The sequence below is a fragment of the Temnothorax nylanderi genome, unplaced genomic scaffold, assembly GCF_030848795.1.
Source record: "Temnothorax nylanderi isolate EJ_2023f unplaced genomic scaffold, tnyl_v1.0 TNYL_tig0131_pilon, whole genome shotgun sequence".
NCBI classification, from domain to species: domain Eukaryota; kingdom Metazoa; phylum Arthropoda; class Insecta; order Hymenoptera; family Formicidae; genus Temnothorax; species Temnothorax nylanderi.
The window spans coordinates 493470-502868 of record NW_027249193.1 but is presented as its reverse complement, the minus strand read 5'-3'; the positions used below and the strand labels follow the sequence as shown (position 1 = coordinate 502868).

General features: G+C 39.8%; 1 protein-coding gene across 2 annotated transcripts in view; it reads left to right on the top strand.

Moving 5' to 3' along the window:
* The first annotated feature begins 851 nt into the window (after window positions 1-851).
* Window positions 852-9399, top strand: part of Brat (brain tumor) — a 106775-nt gene continuing 98227 nt past the window's right edge. The window contains exons 1-2 of one of the 2 annotated variants that reach the window (XM_071713903.1): window positions 852-902; window positions 1163-1294. The gene's annotated coding sequence lies outside the window, so the exon portion shown is untranslated. Of the gene's footprint in view, window positions 1295-9399 lie in introns of both variants that reach the window. The other variant, XM_071713902.1, reaches the window with a different exon arrangement.

Below are 9399 nucleotides of genomic sequence, written 5' to 3'. Positions count from 1 at the left end.
CGGAAGTCGAGAGGTCCGGTAAGTAAAGGTCCGTGGCGTGATCAATAAATATTTCGCGTATCGTGAAAAAGAAATAAAGGAAGTCATCTATATTAAGGAGCGCCGTGTGCGCCGTCCTTACATTCTCGTTCGAGCAATTCTTTACTAATGGAATTGGCACCGGGGAAAATTAGTTAATGCGAACCGGGCTGGCGGAAATTCTTTTCGTCGGAAGTGACCAGCCAACCGACCCGGCCGTTCACGCCACCTTCGAAACAAAAGCGACCGAAATAAATGGTAGGATCGGTATTTCTTAACGTTCAAACAATCTAGACTCCGTGTAACGCGCAGTTGGAGAAACGGCTCGCTTTTCACAATTAAATCGTCGGGGAAATTCTGTTAAAAATTAAAAATGACCTCGCCTTTAGTTGTTTCACGATCTTATGCAAAGCATTTAACGCTCATTTCTTTCTGACTCTAAAATATGTCAAGCAAAAAAGCAAAAATCGCCACGTCTATTCTGCCCGTAATCTATTTAATAATCTATCCAGCTACACCTTTGTTTAAAGCGATGATTAAAAAAAAATAGATATGAATCGAGGAAGCTGCGACGCTCGCAATCGAGAATATGTTCGAGCCGCACTTGTTCAACGGCGATCTCACACATGCAGAGTGGACCGAAGAAATCCCCGAAGGTTCACACGAGCGGTAAATATCGCGGGGGCGTGCGAACCTGCGCCCAGGTTCGCCTCACCTCACCTCACCTCCGCACCCTGCTCTCGCAGCGCCATTGCTAACCCCTCCTACGGCGGGGTTCCGCATCCCCGCCTCGCAAACGTCGCCTCGTCGACTGCTTCGTCGACTGGCGTCAGCGCCGTCAACGTCGTCGTCGGCGTCGTCGTCGTGGTGGTCCTCGCGTCGACGTAAGTTCCGGCGACCAGGCTCCCGCGAGCGAAGCTGCACGGCAAGAACGGCACGCAAATACGGCAAAATCCGCGATTATCCGCGCGCATCTCGCGCGCACTCGCGTGTACCGTGAAATCTCGCGCGCTCCGCTCCGTGAACCGGAAGTGCGGGAGGGAGAGAGAGAGAGAGAGAGAGAGAGAGAGAGAGAGAGAGCTCAGCACGTCGAGCGGTTTAGTGTTATTGTTCTACTGCTGTTAACGAGTGTTTTTCATTGTAGCGATAAGCGTTATCTGAGATCTAAAGCGATCTCCAACGAATTCCGAAGGAGATTTCTGGGACCCGGCGATAGTTTGCATCCTTGTCACGTGGCGAATGTGACGAAAACACGTCGTCGCATGGCTGACCCAAGGTAAAGGCACTTATGTTACATTTGTCACGGAAGATCCATATTTTGTACACACATTTATCATATCTTTTTATCTTTATTTTGCATATCTGATCTTAACGACGCTCTCTTGTTAATTTTCATCTATCTTCACGAAGAGAATTTGAAATCTATTTTTTTATTGATATTTTTATGAAGATTGACTGATGCTTTCGCGCGTAATAACATTTATATTAGAATTCTTAGCTCCATTAAACATTGTTTTAATGTCAATTTCCTAGAGGAATTCAAAGTCAATTTTTCTTTAGCAGAAATTTCCAAGACATTGTGTACGTATAAACAAAATCATAATTTATGAATTTAAATATATTACACAAACTACGTTATAAATAAATTACAGAAAGACTTAAAAAGCCATGAAAGATCATGATAGACGTCAGAAATTATCATACTTATACAGATATCATCATGGAATGTATCATGCGTCTAAATTTATATTCTTAAATTATATGTCTTTTTAAAAATTCATGAAAGTTTGATACATATCAGTATACGCGATATATATAGAAATAGGTAACATTACTAAAATATCAATAAGAAACTATAAAAAGACAGTTTGCCGAAGCAAACGACTCACTACAGGAAGTTCCTAAGAAGAATAATTTATGATTTTCTTTTTTTCATCAACTGGCTCGAGCTATTCAAAACTTTAGTACCATAAATATTATATTCACTCGTTTTCTTACTCGCATATCTTACGTCCGATACTTCTCTGCCTAAGCCCTCATCCTTGCTGGTATCTCGACGTAGTGTAACCAGATGCACTTGGGACGAGCTATTAATATGAGAACCCTATTTCGGTCTGTGGTGTGTTTACAAGCTCGAGCTTGCCCCGTGCGTGAAACGGAAGTACGGCGGATTCGCTCTTACATACGACGCGTTGGAAAGTCGCGTTTAACCCAAGTCCACGACTGCCCGTCGCAATTTCCCTGAATTAATTAGATCGCGTTCGTCATGTCAGCAAGCCCGGCAGCTACAAAGTTGTACATAGAAAGCGCATGCCAATCAACGTGTCGTTCACAGAAAGGAAAAGTACCATGAAAAAAAAATGCCGCGCTAAGAAAAGATCGTTCGCTATAATTAAGGTCGCTTCCTGATTTAGATAATGATTCGCGGCGAAAATGATATCCATTACCGTTTCTTCTCGCAGGAATTAAAGGCCGCGATTTGCGAATAGTGATGAAATAATTAACCTCGAACGAATGAATGTTTGCAAAATTGACATTAATTATTTCTCCAATGTAAAATACGCAAATGTACAAAGAACACGTATACTTCATAAGATTCACATATACTTTAAATTCTAATAAAAATTATGCAAATCAGACGTTTCCAAGTTACTTATGATTTAACATCACGTCACTGAGCTTTTATGAAAACAAAGACATAATTACAATTTTGCAAAATTTCCATATAACAGCTCGAATTTCAAAAATTAAAAACAAACCTAATAAATGTACGACGGATGGGAATTGTGTTCTAAATCTTTTATTTTATTCATTTTTGTCAACAATAATTTGTGGTTTTTCCATATAGTTTCTATTTAACTGAACACACATATACCCGCCTCGAATTTGTTTATACATCACAGCATTAGCAGCTGACGCTGTTTGTCTCACAACCCAATTCCCAGAACTTTGAAAACATCTCTCGTATTTCGATATTTCCTTCGCTATCAATAAAATGTTCCAATTTCTAAAAGATATTAAGACATTTCTCTAAAGATATTACAATTTCTATGTACAAGAATTATCCTTCAGCAACGAAGGAAAATCCGGAGCTTTGCCGATGGTTAAATATAGATAATCAGCAATGAGATATGAGTACAAAACCACATCGTCTCGTGTGTTTTTATGGAGACGATAAAACTTCATTACTGACCGTCTCCCAGAGTTCCTTTTCTCTTCGTTCTCTCTGTATTCGCGACCCAAAGATGCCGAGTACATGGTTGCGTAATGCTCAACGGAGGAGAAAGTCGGCCTTACGAGGACTGCGGAGTTCTGTTCGTACACGTGGAGTGCGCAGACGTTGGTTCTGTAACCGCGATCACCGAGCGTTACACAAAGCGCAGATTTCCATCGCACTTTCGACGGATAAAACACTCGCGCTCGGCCGCATTATCTCGCCCGCTTATCTCCACCGTCGAGTGCTCGGAAAATACGCGATCCACACTTTGACGTGCGCTTTGTTGATTTTCCTCGCGTAACTCGAAGTTTCGATCGTTAAAATAACAATCTCATTTTTGCGCCGCAGTTCCAAATAGATACTTTATTTGAATCGTATCGGAAAACTATGCTGTCATTGTCGCTAATTGTTTCACGCAAAAACATATTGATGAGAGTTTTAGAAATAAATTTATATATTTCTACTATAGAAAAATTAGATTATACTATATAATTTTATCTCTTTGCGGTTAGGCCAAGAAAATCTTGATTTAAATATTATTCAACCTATGATAAATCTGACTGAAGACACGCAATAATCACTATAGTCGTATTCACGGTATCGTAAAATAAGATAAAGTTAAAATCTTTTCTGGTATTAAGAATTACAAAAGGATTCCGTTAGCACAACATATGATTCCATACGTATGAGCAGAAATATAAGAATAAAAAATAATTGATGATGCCTTTATTCAGTGATGTCTTTATTCAAGACGCCTGCCACAACGATTAATCAAAACTTTCTCAGATCGGGATAGCCATCGATGGACGTTTCCGGAGAAATGTTAATGGAAAGGAAGAAGAACGCGCTTATTTGTTAAAGCAAGCTCGTCGACAGGGCGCTTTTGATTCAAAGACAAAGCTCACTTTGTCTTCGCGTAATCACCGCACCGATCCCGATACGAATGACGGTTGCAAGGAGACTGCGCTTTTCCCACGAAAGTACACTGCCAAGCGTGTCTTTTTACTGTCAGATATTCTCGCGGCCGTAACGATTCCCTTGCAAAGAAGTCTTCAGCTCGAGCGGGATAGCTCGTTATACTGTCGTGCAAAAGAAGAAACAGAAAGCGATAAAAAGTACATTTTTCAGCATAGCTTGTTCCGAATTCTAAAAAGGATATTTATCTTATGATATACGAGTTATGTCACAGTATCTCACCGAAATCATAAACTCTGTGGCTTCTTCATTAATTTACAAACTACAAATCTGACAGAGTCATGTAAACAGAATATGTAAATGTAATATGTAAATGTGTCCCATATTATTAAATTTGTAATTACTCCTACGTGTTAATATCGAGATTGCATCGCTCAATCAGAATTTACGCTTGTTTACATCTTTAGCCGGAATTCTCGCATCAAAAGAAACTCGATTTATGATTCAAAGTTATAAGTTTCTTCCGGAAAATAAACCGGGAACAGATCTATATAAAATAATGTTTTCTATCAAGTGCTGGTTTTTTGACAAATTCGGAGTCAATTTAAGACTATTTTAAAACAAAATCCATACGAAAAATCAATTATTTGTTCGTATTGCCAAACCTTAATGGACGTCGCAACGCTGCACGTTAATGATCTCTCAAGGTTTAGACGTCATCTTATATATTTAGCAAAATTTCTGCAAGGTTTAATTCGCGAATGCGCTAATACCTGCGAACAACTTGTTGCCTTTGTCTCAACGGTCTCAACGTCTCGTCTATCGGGAATAAGAGCGGCTGTTATAACACGGTGTCATAAGATCGTGCGGCAGGCCTCACAGGTAAAAATTGCATTTTCTCAAGAAAGTCGGATGAATCATGCCGCGGTGCACATCGTCAGCGCTGACGGCGCGCGGCGTAATTCCTACGGCCATCTTCTCTCCTCGAGGTCCTTACGGCTCCTGGCCTCTGGTTACGGAGCGGCATAATAAGATTTCGCCGTGTGTTTCGCTCGCTCGCTAGCGCGGTAAACTCGAGAGTCTCCTGAGAAAGGAGACCGCCCGCTCCGTAATTACGCTCTCGATGAGCCGCTAATTTGCCGTCGACCTTACGGCTAAAATTGTTTCAACAGCGAGCTTATGGCGGTCGAGACGACAGGATATTTAATCAGTATTGACTCAATGATTTCAGAAACGCATTAAGTCACGAATATTGGTCTTAAGGATAAGAACTTTCTTTCTCCCGCTCAAAAACATAATCGTCATTGTTTAGATTATTTAGAAAGCTCCAATCTCTGATACTGCCTCACTCGAAATTCGTTTTACAATTATCAAGCTTAGCATTCATTCAGACAAATTATTTAATGCTAATGAGATATGATACATATTCGACGAAGATGTATATTCAGATTAAATGTAAATTGTGTTGTTCCTACGACAGGAAACTGTTCGATTCATCTATACTTTCACTGTTTAAATCAGAATCTCACGATAGATGCTTTCCGTAAATCCAGTCTCGTGAGAACCCAACACAAACTCTGAGCTCTTAGAGCAAAAAGGTCGGCTACCGTAATATCGCCAGCGATTATATTTTCGAGACCATTGACTTTCGCAATTTGACGGTTCCTACGTTCGACAGCCGTCTTTGTGTTATGACGGAGGCTAAGTGAGAGGCTTCGAGGTCTCGACTATACTTTACGCTATCGTTTATTCGGGAAATAGCCTTGTGAGGAAGACACGCGATAAGACGACAACATAAAAGTGCTATCTCTACGAAACGCAACACCTCGATATCTACGCGCACGTAGTAGGTGTCGATGCGTTCTGCGGAAGGTGAGATCTCCTCTTTCTCCTCCTTCGCTTCTCCTATGTATCTTCTCCTCTTTCAACTTTCGATCGCATTCCATTTTATGCGTCGGCGAATCTAGGTTATCGCTTAGACGACCATCGTCGCGCGCGCCTATATCGGTTTCTGCACCTAAGATACGCGCAAACCGCCTTAAAATGCCTGGTAACGATATACGAGTTTCAATAAAATTTTAGAAACCTTCAAAAAATCGTTATATATTCGTTGTTTAAGCAGTTAATTATATACGTTTGAGCCGAATAATTAACGGAAAAATATACGTGCAGTAATATTCAGATAATTTTCCAATTAAGAGTACAATACGTCGCGTGATGGAGAAATTCTGCCGAAAAAGTTTGAAAATTCTCGCGACGCGAAGGTGGGACGAGAAGAACTCGGCAAAAGATTTCGCTCAATGAAGATGTCTTCGCTCTTTTACCTTCTCAGGTTTTTACTAGAATCGCCGTCGACGTCGACGTGCCTTTCGTACTTTACACAATCTTGCGAGATGCCTGTACGTGTCTGTCGTTTGGATACACTGATACGGATACGTTCGAGAAAACTTGATGCTCTGACAGAACGCTATTCCACTGACGGGCGGACTATTCTAACATTTTATTTAAACGTAAGAACACGTGAGAAGAGCATTGTAAAATTGTGCTGCCTTGTATAGAATCATCATGTATCGATATGTCTTTTTAACGTTGAACAATTTTTGGAGACAATTAAAAAATTATTTGAAAAATGAGAACGCTAATCGTAATGAAATTTTCGATAAAATTGTATTCTTTTATTTTTTTTTTAATAAATTTAATTAAATAAAATTCGGTTAATGCTAAATAAAAATATTTAACTGCCAAGGAAATGTTACATATGTTACAGATAACTATCTAGCTTTAAATTAATGTGTTCAAATAATTTAAATACATATTTGTTGTGCCTTGTTTAGTTGCACACTGTTTAAAGTAGTGGACGAATACAAAATCGATTATGATACAAAGATCTTGTCTAACTCAATAAATGCTTTTTCTCTTTCTAACACAATGACTCTCAGCTATATATTTATATCAGATTAATATCTCCACTTACTTTGAATCAAATTATTTGACCCGCCCGACATACAGTTCAACTGGCCGCGGATCTCTGGGATAGCGACGGCTAGTTACAGCGCAGTTGAAGCGGCGTGAAACGCGAGGCGCGAAGGCACGAGGAAACTTGAATTAATAAAGCAAAGCTTACGAGAGTGAGAAAGAAAGAGAGAGGGAGGGAGGGAGAGCACAGGCAGCGACCGCGCATGTATTTATAGATCATCTTGCAAGTAAGCCACTTCGGTCGCGTTCAATTACGCTTCTTCCGCGTCGTTCCGATATGCCCATTTTGGCCCAATCTCCGTTATCCATTAACTCGATCGTTCGACGGCTCAATTTAAATCGACGCGGTTATCGACCCGAGGAAAAAGAGTAGAAGACATTGCACGAGTGCACAAACGAAAAACAGGTGCATCCTTTTTATGAAACGTAATATACTCACAAGAACTTCGTGCCGAAAATGAGTGAGATCATAAAAACATTTCTAATGGTCTTGATGATAAGATACCCATTTTACGGACTGAATCAGAACTTTAAAAAATCTCTCTAAGATGTCGTTTATATTCTGAAATGATAACATTTCATAAAAGCATGATTTTAAGCGTGATACGTGATACGGGTATATTATTCGCGTTTACTGACTATAAGAAGAAGCAAAAACTTGTGTATCTTTGCGGATTAATGACGAAGACTGAGAACACTCGGCGAGGAAGATTTTTCATTAAATTGAGCTACAGCTCACAAGCATCTTTTTCAACCCAATCTACAGCCTAGATACAACGAACTTAATGTACTCGGTTACAACCGACGGTAGCCAGTAGCGTCAGTAGACTACTTGTAAACCGAGCAGCCGAAGTTTAAACTATCCGCTCCTTAGGGGCTCAAGTATCCGACCGTGTACTCAGCCAAGTGCCCATGGTGAGTGTATACTAGAAACGCAGAAAGGAAAACTTTGTTTTACGCCCTGGGCTTGTTGTTATAATTTAAAGTTCGTTCCCATATAGATCTCCAAGCGAGTTTGAACTTAAAAAAGGGATCCGTTAGCGCGTCGTAACAACACAAATGTAGAGCAATGTTTTGCTTCCTACATTACCTTGCAACCACTCCTACTGCTCTGCCTGCTTCTCGCAAAGCAGGCGAAAGATTGGGCGAGAGCGAAAGCTTGATGAACCATTTGGGAAAAGCTCAGAAACTATATCTACACGAAGGAAAAAACGGTCTTCCAGCCGAGTGCATGATTAATATCTGGCAAACTTAACAAACCGCCTCGCCACCGCCGACGTATATACATTTTGACGATGCAGCGTCAATGTAACACGAAGAACTTGCCGTTCAAACGACGGAAACAGCGCCGTTCAGACGAAACAGTTAAATCCGGCGCTACATTTTACCAATATAAAATTTAAAAGAGCTAACAGGAATTTCTGAACGTAGAAATTTCTTCTATTTACTCTGAGTATATTTAAACAATGTTGCAAATTCATGAAGGTAAATCATTTTATGAATCCAACTAATTAGCACTGTGCTTTTATCTTCTTTACATGTTTGTAAAATTGATTTATTTAATATTCGCGAATATATCTCTCTTTAATATTATTATAATATGGAAATATATTTCTGTTACAGGTATTATATGTATAAAATTCCATTATGTACTCTTTTTAGATATGTTCAGATAGAAGAAATTTACGATCGGTTTATTACATCAACGCTATAATCTTACGAGTTAAGAATTAATTATGACGGAACGTAGATTTCTACCATCTTTAATGACATGTTTAAAAAACATATAATTTATGACCGTCTAAAATAAAATTATACTCCTGCGGAGTTTCACCAAAACCTCATGGTGACGTGAAGATTTCTGGCACGACAACAAAACCAGCTGCCACCTGTGAGTCGTGCGAGGCGGGTAATATGATACACCGGTCATGATAAATTCGCGATTTAATGATAACAGCAAATGGCGGTTTATGTCACGATAAAAACCAATTAACTTCGCGGAACGTTGACTGAAACCGAGTAAACTGTCGTCGCTTGCAAAGGGCAACGGATATTAGTGCACGAAGCATTAATTAAATAATTCTGCAAAGGTCGGCTCCTTCATTCCGCCACGGTATCGTAATGTCGTTCTAAAAACGGCTATCTGAGATTTCACGATCGTGATCCCGATTCCACGTAGATTACGCAATTGATCCATTCCCTCGTAAAACGGAAAAAGGATTTTAATAGCAACTCATTGGCGTATATTAGATATCTATTGCGTGAATCGAACT